The 16,054-nt window shown below is 40.6% G+C and overlaps 1 pseudogene; it reads right to left on the bottom strand.

The window, feature by feature from the left end:
- The window catches only part of LOC103119870 (BCL2/adenovirus E1B 19 kDa protein-interacting protein 3-like), a 105,032-nt pseudogene that overhangs the window by 17,513 nt on the left and 71,465 nt on the right, over positions 1-16,054 (bottom strand).

The following is a 16,054-nucleotide window of genomic DNA, read 5'->3' as shown; positions in this document are numbered from 1 at the left end:
TACTTTATGGTATGTAACATGTTAAAATTAGCCTTAGCTTCTTAGGCAGAAACTGAACCAGATTTGTCCTGGTAATTTGGTAGGTAAAAAACACTCCTTCAGCTTTTCCAGGTGTGGAAAGTATAATATCCATATCCTTATCTTACATTATAATTATTATTATTATTATATATATTTTTTGCTACCAAGATTATTGCTGGGGCTCAGTGCTAGCACTATGAATCCATTGCTCCCAGCAGCCGTTTTTTACCCTTTTTTTTTTTTCTATTTTATTTGATAGGACAGAGAGAAATTGAGAGGGGAGGTGGAGATAGAGATACACACCTGCAGACCTGCTTCACTGCTCCTGTAGCTTTCCTCCTACAGGTAGGGAATAGGGGGTTGAACTTGGGTCTTCCTGCGTGGTAATTAATGTGTATGCTCAAATGGTTGCACCATCACCTGGCCCCAGTGTATATCTTTTTGGATTTTATTTATTAGAGAGAGGAGAAGGAGAGAGAGAGAACTAGAACATAATTCTGGTATATGTGCTGCCAGGGATTAAATTAGGATCCTTGAGGGTCCAGTGCTTAATCCACTGTGCCACCTCCCTGGCTACACAATTGGTTTATTTAATTTATTTATTTATTGGGGGATTAATGTTTTATAGTCAACAGTAAATACAATAGTTTGTACATGCATAAATTTTCTCAGTTTTCCACATAACAATACAACCCTCACTAGGTCCTCTGCCATCATGTTCCAGGACCTGGACCCCCTCCCCCACCAACACCAGAGTCTTTTGATTTGGTGCAATACAAATCACAATTGGTTTATTTCTTAATCATCTGTCCCCTTCCACATCATTATATGGTGCACCACATATGCCAATGTCCAACACATGTTTTTGAATCACTCAGTCAAGCAGGCCTTGATAAAGTGGTAGCCTGTCACCATTGACTGGCTCTGTTGTACTTTGATTCAGCAGAGTGCTAAAATAGGAATAGTAGGCACTACCTGTGACAGATCCCCTGAGAGTTGATGACAAGAGAAAAGACAGTGAGGTAAAGAATCATGCTGGAGTTGTCATTCAGACTCTAGCTTAAACAGGCTCAGAGAACAGCTCTGAGGAGTTGCAACTAGAACAGAGTCACTGGAAAGCATCCACACTCATGAATGATGTTTTTCACTTTCAGTGCTCAGCTGCCAGCTTCTGAAAGTCCATGTCTCTATGTCTCACCCAGAAAACGAGGAGGGAAGACTGTTGTTCTGGCTCTGGCCTGTAAACTCAAGACATTTCCTGACATGAGTATTGCTTGGAGACTGAGCAGATGCAGTAGGAATGCCTGTGCTTTTCCCTGACTGCCTATTTTGGCCATCTCTCTGCTTTTAGATTCTGCAGTGGAGGGATCAGAGACTTGAGCCAATCTAAAGATACAGGAGAAAGATCTGGAATCTACCTTAATGGGTAGGGCCAACTAAGACCAGAAGGGAGTGCACAGAGAGGAATGTTCAGCAAACAAACTTCTTGCAAGAATCTGGAGTCACGAAGGGGTCAAATCTTCCTGCTCAGTTAATCTATGCATACTCCTGGGAAATTCATTTTAATGTAGGAATGGCTGGGGGAAAGTGGGTTATGGTAACAAATCACATTATCTTGAGTGGGTTTGACAGTCTAGTTCCCTGGTTGGCCTTTAGTGAAGCGAATCAGTAACTGTAGCTTGACTTCCCTAATGAATCCTACCCCACTCTTCTATTATCACCTTGAGGTCTCTCAAGAGATAAGGTAGAGATAACTGAGTCTACCCAGGATTCTGTGTTCAACACTGGGGACTTCTGTCTACCTGAAATTCTTTTCATCCTACAAAAAGGAACCAGGAATGGCAGACTTGGAGAGGCAGAGATTTCAACTCTCATGCCTTCCCAACATGGCAACCCAATAACATTGGGAAAAATCTTACTCCCCCAGAACGTTCCTCTTTCTCCTTGTACCATGAAGATGTGTAAATCCCTAGATGTGTAGATCTCTGTCAGAAGGAGAGGAGATGGATTTGTCCACACATATTTCCCCTTGCTTTGCTGTGCATGGCTGCTGTGTAGCCCATGTAGACATTGATACATCTATTCCTTACTTTAAATTTTATAGTTATACTGGGATGAAAGGTTGGGGATAGGTACCCTCCTTTTAAGTCTTGATTGTTTCAACTGGTTGAGCTCCAATAATCTCTTTGACTAGTTCCAGGCATTCCTTGTTATCAGCAGGAGACCCCCAGGCATTCTAGAAGCAATGTGTGAGAATGGGATATGCTGCTATTGCTCTAGCTGCCTGGACCTACAGCAAAGAATCAAAGGAAAAAAAAAATACTTTACACCATGTGCACCAACTCCCCCAGAGCTGGCAAGGCTAGGGATTCTGCAGAGCCACATAAATCTTCCTCCAGACAATCTGTCTATAAAATAGTTACAAAAACAGTGTTACCTTTTAGTTTTCAGTAGATGGGCAAAAACAGAGAGCAAGGCCATTTCTTCCTTTTTTTTTAATATTAGATAGGACAGAGAGAAATTGAGAAAGGAGGGGAAGATAAAGGGGGAGAGAAAGAGAGAGAGACCCATTTTCCTGCTTGTGAAGCCACTGCCCTGCAAGTGGGGAGCCAGGGGCTCGAACCAGATCTTTCCATGTACTTTGTACTATGTGTACTTGGTGCACTACCTCCTGAGCTCTGGAACAGTCTGTTTCTAAAGCTGGAAAGTAAATCAAGCCTTTAGAAAGAAAGTAGCTTCTACCAGCCTGCAAATCTTGTCTCTTATTGCCATTGTTAGCACTTGAGGATTTCAGTGAAAAGATTCCTAACCAAGATTGGAAATTGGGGGCCAGAAGATAGCTTACGAGGTTTAGCATGGACTCTACCATACACAAGACACTGAATTTGGGCTTGACACAATGAGAGCACCACAAGCTCTGAGGGGAGCTACAAGGATAGTGGAACAGTGCTATGATGTCTTTGTCTCTCTGTATTTCTTCTTCTTCTTCCTCCTCCTCCTCAGCATCATCTCCTCCTCCTTCTTCTCTCTCTCTCTCCTCTATCTGAAGGTTGTGTGTGTGTGTGTGTGTGTGTGTGTGTGTGTGTTAACTAGAGTACTACTCAGCTCTGGCTTATGCTGGGGGATGTTGAGATTGAACTTATGACTTCAGAGCTTCAGGCATGAAATTTTTTTGAACAAACCATATGCTGTCTCCTTCATCATCTATCTGAAGTTTTAAAAAATGAAACAGCCCAGTAGCAGTGGAATCACACATGCAGGAGGTTCTGGCGCTGGAGAAGGAGAGAGAGGGAGTGGAGGAGGGAGAGGGAGAGGGAGAGAGAGAATCTGAAACTAAAGTTGCCTTTTTGACTTAAACCTTTTTAAAATGCATGAATTTTATTTATTTTTTAAAATCATTTATTTATTTATTATTTATTTTATATATTACAGAATTACATGTCAAAAGGGGTTTGAATCCACACCATTCCCACCACCAGAGTTCTGAATCTTCACTCTGCCCACTGCAATCCACCACAGTTCCCCTAAAGTTGTAGACATGGGCCAACCATCTTCTCTACAACTATCTGTCCACATTCATACATAGTTGCCCCATCTTTTTCTGGTTCAATCCTCTCTTCCCCTCTAAGCCACTCATAACATTGTAGCTACCTCCATATGTCCCTCTTCTTTTCCTTCTCTCTCTCTGGGTGCTGATGGAGCTGGAGTGCAGAGTCCTCTTATCTTCATCCTATCACTTCTCCCCCACTAGGAGTATGGATCAATGTTGTTTATGGGGAGCAGGAGGTAGGAGTTCTGGCTTCTGTAGCTGCTTCTCTGCTGAGTATGGGCATTGACTGGTTGAGCCATATCCCCAGCCTGTTGCTATTTTTCTTTAGTGAACCAGAGCTCTGGATATGCGAGGGTCCAGGGCACATTGGTGAGGTTGTCTGCCCAGAGAATTTGGAGGTAGAATCATGGTAGCATCTATAACTTGGTGTCTGGAAGGTGGCATGACCTAAATTGAAATAAGGTAGTTAATGAATAGGAGCCAAAAAGTAGGATCAGAGCAGATGAGATTAGAGATTTTAGGGTAGAAGAAAGCTAGGAGACATTTTAGACGGGTTCATGGGGGCATACAAGTATAGTAGTTTTGCTTGAGTTTGTTAGCTAGCCTGAGGTTGGATGAGAATATTGTCTGAGAGAATGGTGCCAGAATAGAGAAAAGGACTAGAAAGTTGGATTAGAGCAGGGAGTAGCCTTATATTTTTAAAAAAATTGTGGCTAAAATTAACTATTTACCTCTAACCACCTGCCCCAGGGCCCATATGTAAACACATATTTATATTTAGCGCCAGAGTCTGTGTAACTTCTAAGTCCCTATTGGTCTGAGGTTATACCTCATGATCACATCTTAGGAACATTGCTGGCTGCACTCATTTCAGGACTAGTCTTTTCAACTGGCAGGGCAGGATACCCCCAGCCTCCCTTCAGACACGGGCTATCCCTACCATGATTGCTTTATGGTAGAGATAGCCCCAGTTCTGAGAGGACCCACAAGACACTGTTCCTTATGGAAGCAACCAGTGGTAGTGGAGAGAGGGACCCTTTAGAGGTCAAGGCCCATCATATGTGTATGGGAATCCAAGGATTCCCTAACTAGGGACCCAAATGATCAGATGGTGTGATATTGACCAAACAGGCCATTATTAAGTGGGCCAGTCTCTTGTCCTTATCCAACTTTTGTTGTCCTTTCTCTACGTGATTATCTTAGATTTTCTCTCAGTTGTTTAGGCATTATCATTTGTTGAGCCCAACCAGAGTTGGGTTTTTGGGATCTGTCTTCTTTGGGCCTTTTTTATAGGCTGTCCTGCTAATTTGGTCTAAATCCAATCAATTGAAGAATTTATGATGCCTTCATTAGGCACTTCAATCATTATTGAGCACTTTGACTTTGATATGATTGCCCTTATTTATGGATACCTGTATACCTGTATCCGGTACCCTAAACCCTAGCTTAATCTGGTATCTGTTACTTAGTTAAATGACATGCCCTCTAACTTGGGTGTAGGTAGTCCCATGTGCTAGGAAAGGTCTCACCAGATTTGAAGAGCTGTGAGGTTGCCTTCTCAAGCTGGTATCTGGTTATAGTCCACAGTAGGGTTTCAATAGCAGCATAATGTGGGTTGGCAGCACCAGTAGCTATTTGGTTGAAGTTGACAAAGTTGGTAAGGTGGTAAGGAATCATAGAGAAGGAATTTCAAGAAGTATAGGCATATCTTAGAGGTACCAGGACTAGGAGAAATGTGGACCTTAAAGAGAATGCAAGGGGTTTCTTATAGTTTTAGAGAGAGTTAAAATATCAATAATTAATTATTATAGCCAGGTTAGTTGGGAGGGGGTTAGTATCTATATTAATACCTGACTTCACTAAAAAAATACATAAATTTTAAACAGGGGCTAGGTGGTAGCTTATCTGGTAGAGTGTACATGTTACCATGTGTGAGGATCGAGGTTCAAGTCCTAGGTCTCCACCTGTATGGAGGAGCTTCAAGAGTGGTGGAGCAGTGCTTGCAGGTATCTCTCTCTTTGTTTATCACTCTTTATCAAAAGAAAGAATGGCTTTTAGGAACAATGGAGTTGTGCAAGCACTAAACCCAAGAGATGACACTAGTGGAGAAAAAAAATTCCATTTTTTTTTATTCAATAGGACAGAGAGAGAAATGGAGAGGGGTGAGGGAGATAGAGAAAGGGGCTGGGCAGTAGCATACCAGGTTAAGTGCACATAGTATGAAGCTCAAGAACCCATGCAAGTATCCCAGTTTAAATCTCATCTGCAGGGAGGTTGCTTCACATGTGGTGAAGCAGGTCTGTAGGTGTCTTTCTCTCCCCCTCTCTATCTCCCCTTCCTTTCTCAATTTCTCTCTGCCCTATCCAATAAAAAATGGAGTAGTGGATTTGTAGTGCCAGCATCAGGCCCCAGCAATAACCCTGGAGGCAAAAAAAAAAAAAAAAGGAGAGAGGATAGACACCTATAGACCTTTACCACTTGTAAAGCCCTGTTGCAGGTGAGTAGCTGGAGTTCCAACCCAGGTCCTTATGTGGGTCTTTGTGCATAGTACTATGTGCACTTAACCAGGTGCACCATTGCCCATTCCCCTGGAAAAAAATATATTTTACATCAGAGCACTGCTCAGCTCTGGTTTAGGGTGGTGCTGGGGGATAGAACCTGCGACTTCAGAGCCTCAGGAATGAGTCTCTGCATAACCATTATACTATCTACCCCTGCCCTAAAAAAAAATATTTTTACACAATTAGATTTTCTCTTTCTTTACTTGGGAGTCAGGGATCAAACTTAGGGCCCCATAAAGCAAAGTACATGCTCTGCCACCTTGTAATCAATGCAAATGAATCAAAGTTTAGTTGTTAAAAGCCTCAGTATAAAGAAATTTAGGTGAAAAAAGAAAAAGAAATTAATGGGTGGGGTAGATAACATAATGGTTATGCAAAGAGACTCTCACGCCTGAGGCTCCAAAGTTCCAGGTTCAGTTCCCCACACCACCATAAACCAGAGCTGAGCAGTGCTCTGGTAATAATAATAATAATAATAATAATAATAATAAGCCTAAATTCAAGAAAGACTGTATCAAAGTCAGCACTGGTCAATCCTGAAAACTTAAGGAAAAAGAGGGCCTGGTAGGAAAATGCTTCTGGTGTTTATCTAAGTTCTTCAGGTGAGTGGTTACACTGGTCTGTTCTGTTCTGGAAGTGGGTAAGTTGAATGAGCTTGGTTCCATCACATATTCATACATAGATTACCTTATTTCTGATTCTATGCTCCTAAGAAAACTCTGTTTTTACTGTTAGGCATGTTCTATTTTATTGTTTTAACGAGAAAAAGTGATACAGAGAGAAAGATAAAGACTAGAGCATTACCTAGCTCTACTTATGATGGTGTTGGAGATTGAACCTGGAACTTTGGGGGCCAAGAGATGGCACACACAGTTCATTGCACCATAGTACTATGCACAGAAACATTCACAAGGACCAAGGTTGGAGCCCCAGCTCCCTACTTCAGCAGAGATGCTTCGTCAGCAGTGAAGCAGGTCTGCGGGTGTTTATCTTTCTCTTCCTCTCTATTTCCCCCTCTCCTCTTAATTTCTCTCTGTCCTATCAAATAAAAATAGGAAGAAAATAATAAAAAAGAAAAAATGGCTGCTGGGAACAGTGGATTCAAAGTGCCCCACTGATCCCCAATAATGGCAATAAACACTTCCCCCCCACATACACACAAACCTGGAACTTTTCACACATGACAATCTTTTTGCATAACCATTATATTATCTCCTTTGTCCTACTTTTACTATCTGACTCCCAAGTGCTGGTAACAGGATGTGAATGCTTTGTTTGACTTTGGGCTAATATATTTCTATACATAACTTTCATTATGAATAAACTGTGTATTCTGATTTCAAGTACCACTCTCTAATAGGTTGAGTCTGTGTTAATAGATCAGATTCCTAAGCTGAGGATCAGAACCATGACCTTGGTGAATCTCCAAGGTAAGACCAAGCAAGTCATGGAGGACTTTTTAAGGATCCCTGCAGAGTCCCTGATTGGCTGGTGATCAACATCCTTCCATTTCCTACTAAAGTTGTCAGACTTAGAGTTTTGTTTGCATATAGGGACTGGAGGGGTAAACTTATGTTTGGCATTCTACTCTTAAGTCCAATAGTTTTGGTATATAACCTTTCTCGCATTTATAACTTGAACAAATTGCATAATCTTTCCAAGCCTCAATTTTTCTACCTGTGATTTAGAAATAACAAAAGTGGTTACTTCATAAAATTGTTAGGGGAAAAAATGAGACACCATGTTAAATGTTTCAGATAGTAATCAAGATAAAAATTATGTTTAATAAATAGTAGTTATTCTTATTTTTTTGTAGCCTTTGTTAGATTCCAAGAACTGTGGTAAACATGGATATATTTACACAGAACCAAACAGTTGGCAAGTGGTAGAAACAGTAATTAAACCAGGCCAAAACAAATGCATTTGTCCACTAGGTTAAACTATCTCTGATGGTCTAGTAATCACAGGAAAACTTGGACTTACAAAAAATGCTTTCTCCTTTAAAGGAACAAAAAAGACAGGGGTACAAATCCATACAATTTCCACCATCAGAGTTCCATATCCCATCGCCTCCACTGAAGCTTCTCTATTCTTTATCCCTTTGGGAGTATGGACCAAAAAAATCTTTATGGAGTGCAGCAGGTGAAAGGTCTGGCTTCTGTAATTGCTTCTCTGATGGACATGGATGTTGACAGGTTGAACCATACTCAAAACAGAAAACACAAAGTAGAACTTGGACTGGAGTTGGTGTATTGCACCAAAGTAAAAGACTGTGTGTGGGGTGAGGGTTCAGGTCTTGGAACATCATAGCAGAGGAGGACCTAGTGGGGGTTGAATTGTTATATGGAAAACTGAGAAATGTTACACATGTCGAAACTATTGTATTTTACTGTTGACTCTAAAACATTAGTCCCCCAATAAAGAAATTAAAAAAAATTTCAATATATTAGTAAGAAGTTAGATTTGGGAGCCAGGTGGTGGCACATCTGGGTAAGCACACACATTGCAGTGTGCAAGGACACAAGTTCAAGACCCTGGTCCCTACCAGCAGGGGAAAACGTCACAAGTGGTGAAGCAGTGCTGTAGGTATCTCTCTGTCTCTCTTCCTCTCTATCTCCTCTTTCAATTTATCTCTGTCTCTATCCAGTAATAAATAAATAAAATTTTAAAATATTAAAAAAGCAAATTAAAAAATATTTATAAAAAGGAATCACTGACAAAAACCATAGGATAAGAGGGTATAACTCCACACAATTCCCACAAACAGAACTCCATATCCCATCCCCTCCCCTGAAAGCTTTCCTATAATTTTTTTTTCATTTTAATTAATTAATTATTTATTTATCTTTTTTTTGTTGTTGCCCTTGTTGTTATTATCATGGTTGTGGTTATTATTATTGTTGTTATTCATGTTGTTGGATAGGACAGAGAAATGGAGAAAGGAGGGGAAGACAGAGATGGAGAGAGAAAGATAGACACCTGCAGACCTGAGTCACCACTTGTGAAGTGGCCCAGGGCCCCTGCTGGTGGGGAGCTGGGAGCTTAGGCCAGTCCTTGAGTTTCGTGCTATGTGTGCTAAACCCTCTGCGCTACATCCTGACCCCCAACTTTCCTATTCTTTATACCTCTGGGAGTATGGGCCCAGGGTCATTATGGGGTGCAGAAGGTGGAAGGTCTGGCTTCTGTAATTGCTTCCCCGCTGAACATGGACGTTGGCAGGTCGATCTATACTTTTGTTCCCTAGTGGGGCATGGTTCTGGGGAAGCAGGGCTCCAGAACACACTGGTGGGGCCGTCTGCCCAGGGAAGTCCAGTTGATATCATGTTAGCATCTGGAACCTAGTGGCTGAAAAAAGAGTTAACATATAAAGCCAAAAAAATTGTTGACTAATCATGAACCTAAAGGCTGGAATGGCTCATATGAAGAGTTGTGGGGGGCGGGTGTCTCTGTTTTGTAGATAGTTAGTAGTCCTATTTTAGTTATATTCCAAAGAGCCCATGACTATACTAGTTTTTTTGTTTTCCCTGAGCCTGACATCTGATATGCAGGTGGATCTAAGTTACTGTCTGGGGAGATGATGTCATGGCTGGAAAAAGGACCAGAAAGCTGCATCAGGGAAGAGAGTCGCTCCCAAATATGGGACAGGTGTATAAATATTGTTGACTGTAAACCCCATAGATTTGTTCTGATCTGGGTCCCATATTCAGCTTAGGAGCCTATGTGACCTCTGCATCCCTATAGATCTGAGCTCACATTCTGTGGTCATGAGTAGGAACATTCCAAGCTGCCCCAATTTCAGGTCCCATCTTTCTCAGGTGGAACATAGATTATGTTGTCCAGTCTCCCTTCAGAGGATGGAACATTCTCTATTGTTGATCAACATTGAGGGTAAGGTCCTATGGGGACCCACAGAGGGGTCTATTATGTTGTTCATGATAGAGATGACCAGTAACAATGGAGAGAGGGATCTATTCGAGATCTAGGCCTGTCATGTCTGTTTGGGAATCTCAGGACTCCCTGACTAGGGCCCCAGCTGGGGGTGGCCTGATAATAACTAAAGAGTCATCATTAAAGTATGCCAGTCTCTTGCCCTTATTTTTTAAAAAAGCAAATTTTTTTAAAGAAAAAAAGTTAGAATTTGAAAAACCCAGAGTTTTTTTTTTTTTTTTTTTTAACTTTAGTGCAATACTCCAAACTCAAATTTTGCTTTGTATTTCCCTTTCCATTTTTTCTTTCTCAACTCTGTTTATGAGTGGGATCATCCCATACTCCTCTTACTCTTTCTAGTTTACCTCACTTAACATAATTCCTTCTAGCTCCATCCAAGATGGGTGGAAGAAGGTGGGTTCAGTATTCTTAATAGCTGAGTAGTATTCCATTATACATATATCACAACTTTCTTAGCCACTCATCTGTTGTTGGGTACCTGGGTTGTTTCCAAGTTTTGGCTATTACAAGTTGTGCTGCTATGAACATAGGTGTACACATATCTTTTTGGATGGGTGTGTTTGACTTTTTAGGATATATCCCTAGGAGGGGAATTACTAGGTCATAAGGAAGGTCCATTTCTAGCCTTGTGATAGTTCTCCACACTGCTCTCCACAGGGATTGGACCAATTTACATCCTCCCCAGCTGTGCAGAAGGGTTCCTTTGTACCTACACCTCTGTAGCATTTGTTGTTGCTGTCATTTCTGATGTGTGACATTCTCACAGGGGTGAGGTGGTATCTCATTGTTGTCTTTATTTGCATTTCTCTGACAATCAGTGACTTGGAGAAATTTTTCGTGTCTGTCAGCCTTTTGGATCTCTTCTGTAGTGAATATTCTGTTCATATCCTCTTCTCACTTTTGAATCAGGTCATTTGCTTTTTTGTTGCTGAGTTTGGTGAGCTCTTTATATATTTTGGTTATTAGCCTCTTGTCTGATGTATGACTTGTAAAGGTCTTCTCCCATTCTGTGAAGAGTCTGTTTGGGTGATGGTTTCTTTTTCTGTGCAGAAGAATCTCTCTTTAAATTAGAATTGGAGTATAAAAAACAAAATAAAATAGGTGAGACTTACATTTTGAAGTCTGATAGGTAGATTTAAACTTCTGTCAATTATGTGTCACATTATTTATTCTGTGTTTTGGTTTTCTCAAATATAAATTGGTGATACTATTCCATACCTACTGAATAGAATGGTGCCCAATAGACCATATACTTTCATTAAGTTAGGTATTTTATTGTTCCTGTTAATAATCACCAGATTTATTGTCTTGGCCAAATAGCTCTGGCTGGTTTCATTGTCTTTTAGACCATCTAAACAGACTCTGCTGTCTGCTTTGAGTTTCTCTGGTCTGTATGTATAATCCCTTTATCTTACAATTGAATGAGCATGTGGGGGTATTTAAGTCAATAGAGGAACAAAGGGCATGTACTTTTTGATGTCTATTTATTCATTTATATCTAATAAATATATAATATTTATATCTAATAAATATATAATATATTGAATGTTATATCTAATATCTACCTGTAAGTATAGTATCACAGAAATCAATCAACCTTTCAGTTTTGCTAGTACTTTGAAGTTAAAATGATCATTTTCAAACAGTTTATATGTTTGAAACAATGTAACTTACCTGGGCAGTGTACCTGCCGTGTCATGGTATTATCTGAATAAAGGAATATGGAAACATATTTCACATGACTGATCTGGTTTTCCTATACTTCTCTCTTCTTTCACCATTTTCGACCTAAATCTGTGGATCACACTCAGCTGCTCTTCTCACCTAAGAACTTGCTAAAGGTTACCTGTTAAAGTTATTCTTTTAAACCCATGATACCCTGCTGAGGTGTTCCCTGGGAAGAGGAAATATTTTAGGAGAGCAGATAAAAACAAAAAGCACGCTGGCATCAGTTTTGTGTCTGTTTGAAAGCTGTAGTCCAAAGTTAACCTATTTGAAACTGACCACTGGGAGTTGGCCGCCTGTCTAAAGGTTTAGCTGTAAGTAAACAATCCAAAAAAAAAAAAAAAAGTAAAGAGCTTGTTTTTGATCAGACTGTTCAAAGAAATACTTTTGTGGGTAAAAGTTCACTAGGCTGAACAATAGAACATTTGAGAGTGAACTGTGACCTTCACTAAGTGAAGGGTCTTAGTTCACCTTTGCTAGCCACCTTCAGGAGTGCAAGGACACAGGTTGGTTCGTCTCTCAAAATATTTGGCAATAGTTGATCTTTGACATTAGGAGAATCAATTAGACAGTACTGTGTTCAACAGCTGGGTGTTAACCTAGGTTTAGGAAAAACTTGACAGAAATGTCAACAGGATTGATCTTCACCTAGCAAATAAACTCGATTTATCTTTAATGATTAAAAAGCAAAAGGAAAAAAGTGGCAGGAATGTTTTCATTCCCTTAACTTGGTATCAGTGCCACTGCAGATTCTGAAACTGCATGCACCACTCATGTAATTGTGTATCATTATCCTAAATCCCTGGACACAGTTCTCTGATGGGTGTTGGTCCCTGTGAGTGGTGTAAATAAGAGTAAAAGTGATGTTTTCCCCTCTCTTCTCTCTGTTTCTCTGTCTTTGCCTCGCTATCTGAAAAAGCCTGAGGAGCCCAAAATGGTGAAGTCCTGCCAAGCAGGACAAAAAGAGGGGGGAGGATTTTTGCTTTGTTTCATTATTTAGACTTTTGAGCTCCTGTTGCTTCAAGAGTGAAGTCTATATGTCACTTTCAATTCTTCTGTGTTACTATATTTCAGCCTAGTAAACCCACAGAAGAATACAGAAAAGGGAGGTCAGTAAAAATCAAATGCCCTGACCCCCAGATCCAATCTTTGTCACCCCCCAGCCCCCACCAAAAAGAAGTTGAGAAAAAAATGAGAATGATGATACTAGTTAATCAAGTTATATATTTTTACACATCTTAATTTTAGTGTATTAATGGTAGTTCTGCTAGATGGCAAGAAAACTAGTAAGATACTGCACTTTTCTCAGGAAATTTGTCTTTGTCTTGTAGATAACCCGAGTTTATATTCTTTCTACTATCCTCAGGCATGAGAATCCTAATCTGCTTCACTTAGTTTGGGGAAGTTGTAATCATTATTCATAAAACTTAATTGGTTTTATCTTAGGAACTCTATCTTGCTGATCCCAGTAGTTCATTCACTTTTTAATGTGATATTCTTGTTTTAACTTTTTTTTCTTATTTTAATTTTTTGTTAATTTAATTTATTTTTACTAGAGCACTGTTTAGGTTTGGCTTATGGTGGTATGGGGGATTGAAGCTGGGACCTTGGAGCCTCAGGTATGAGTATCTCATCTGTGCATAACCATTATACTATCTCCTCTGCCCATTTGAATTGTTTTTTATTATTATAGAGACAGGGAAAAAATTGGGTGAGAGAGGAAGAGAGAAACAGAGACATCTGCAGTCTGCTTTACTATCTGTGAAGCTTCCTTTTTGCAGATGGGGACCAGGGGCTCCAACCTGGTTCCTTGAGCATGGTAACTTGTGCACTCTATTGATTGCCCCACTGCCCAGACCACTAGTACTTCAATCTCTGAGTAATTCAGTCAAATAAAGGCCAGTGACTTGAGAAGTGAGACAGTGATCAGAGCATTGGACTAAAAAGCATGGAGTCCTCCCACTAGGGAAAAACAAAAACAGGCTGAGGGTATGGATCGACCTGCCAACACCCATATCTAGTGGAGAAGCAATTACAAAAGCCAGAACTTCCACCTTCTGCACCCCATGAAGAATTTTGGTTCAGGGGTCATGCAGTGGTGTACCAGGTTAAGCTCACATAGTACAAAGTGCAAGGACTTGTGCAAGCATCCTGGTTCAAGCCTCTGACTCCCCATCTGAGGGGGAGAGGGGTGTCTCTAAGCAAGCAGTAAAGCAGGTCTGCAGGTATCTTTCTCTCTTGCTCTCTATCTTGCCCTCCTCTCTCTCAATTTCTCTCTGTCCTATCCTATGGGGGGAAAAAAAGAATTTTGGTTCATATTCCCAGAATAAAGAATAGGGAAGTCGTCAGGGGAGGTGGTAGGGCACAGAACTCTGGTGCTGGAAACTGTATGGAATTGTAGCTCTATTGTCTTACAATCTTGTAAATCATTATTAAAAAACTAATAAAAATTAAAGGAAAAATATGGGGTCCCAGGTTCAATTCCAGGCATCATAAATGCCAGAATGATGCTCATTTCTTCCTCCTCTCTCCTTGTCTACGGTGTTAATAAATAAACATTAAAAATATTTATTTATTTTCTCTTTTGTTGCCCTAGTTGTTTTTCATTGTTGTTGTGGTTATTATTATTGTTGTTAATGTCATTGTTGTTGGATAGGATAGAGAGAAATGGAGAGAGGAGGGGAAGACAGAGAGGGGGAGAGAAAGATAGACACCTACAGACAATGGTAGAGAATGTTCCATCCTTCAAAGGGAGGATGGAAAACATACTCTATGTTACACCTGAGGAAGATGGGTCGATACTGAGGCAGCATGGAATGTTCCTACTCATGAACACAGAATGTGAGCTCAGATCTAGAGGGATGCAGAGGTCACATAGACTCCTAAGCTAATTATGGGCCCCAGATCACATCAAATCGATGGGGTTTATAGTCAACAATATTTATACACCTTTCCCATATTAGGGAGCACCTCTCTTCCCTGATCCAGCTTTTTGATCCTTTTCCCAGCCATGACATCATCTTCCCAGACAATAACTTGGTTCCACCTGCATATCAAATTTCAGATTCAGGCAAAAAAAAAAAAAAGACACTAGTATAGCTACAGGCCCTTTGGAATATAACTAAAATATGCCTACTAGCTATCTATAAAATGGAGAACCCCCCCCCCCCAACACTTCATCTGCACTATTCCAGCCTTTAGGTCCATGATTGGTCAACAATTTGTTTGGCTTTGTATGTTAACTCTCTTTTCAGCCACCAGGTTCCAGATGCTAGCATGATGCCGACCAGACTTCCCTGGACAGACAACCCCACCAATGTGCCTTGGAGTTCTGCTTCCCCAGACCCCTTCCCCACTAGGGAAAGAGAGAGACAGGCTGGGAGTATGGATCGACCTGTCAATGCCTATATTCAGTGGGAAGCAATTACAAAAGCCAGACCTTCAACTTTCTGCATCCCACAATGACCCTGGGTCCATACTCCCAGAGGGTTAAAGACTAGGAAAGCTATCAGGGGAGGGGATGAGATATGGAGGTCTGGTGGTGGGAATTGTGCAAAGTTGTACACCTCTTATCCTATGTTTTTGTCAATGTTTTCTTTTTATAAATAAAAAATTTTTAAAAAGAAAGTGAAAAAAACCAGACAAACAGAACCCCCCCATCCCCCCAAAAAAGTGGTTCCAGAGCAGGGAAGATGGCATAATAGTTATGTTATGGGAAAGATTTTCATGATTGAGGCTCTGAAGTCTCAGGTTCAAACCCCTGTGTTGCTATAAGAGTTGAGCAGTGCTCTGGTAAAATTATTATTATGATATTATGATGTTGTTCTAAAGATTCCTAGCTGTCAGAGAAGAAAATTTTAAGTGAGGGAGAAGACAAAAGTGAACCCTAAATCACTAAAATGGGAAAAGAAATAATATGACCACATATGTGTGTGCATGTGTGAGAGAAAGGGAGCATGTGACTGTTCTCAGAAGGCAAAAAACAAAACAAACAAACAAAAAAAAACCCCCAGATGTCTCTCAACATTATTCTCCATTAAAGGAGTCAGGTTTTGACCATTAAAATAGCTTCTGAGGGGGGGCTACACAGTAGCAGCAGCTGCCTCTCTCTCCTCTCCTGGTCAACTAAGAATAACAAAGAAGATCATCTGAGAAAACAAGACAAGACTTGGATTACTTTGGGAACCCATCAAATGACCAGTGAGTGCAAACATGTGTGGCTTGTGGACAGAGTGGGGCCTAAGGAGAG

This window comes from Erinaceus europaeus, chromosome 11, assembly GCF_950295315.1.
Source record: "Erinaceus europaeus chromosome 11, mEriEur2.1, whole genome shotgun sequence".
NCBI classification, from domain to species: Eukaryota; Metazoa; Chordata; class Mammalia; order Eulipotyphla; family Erinaceidae; genus Erinaceus; species Erinaceus europaeus.
The sequence above is the reverse complement of the archived record's forward strand: the minus strand, read 5'-3'. Positions and strand labels throughout refer to the sequence as shown.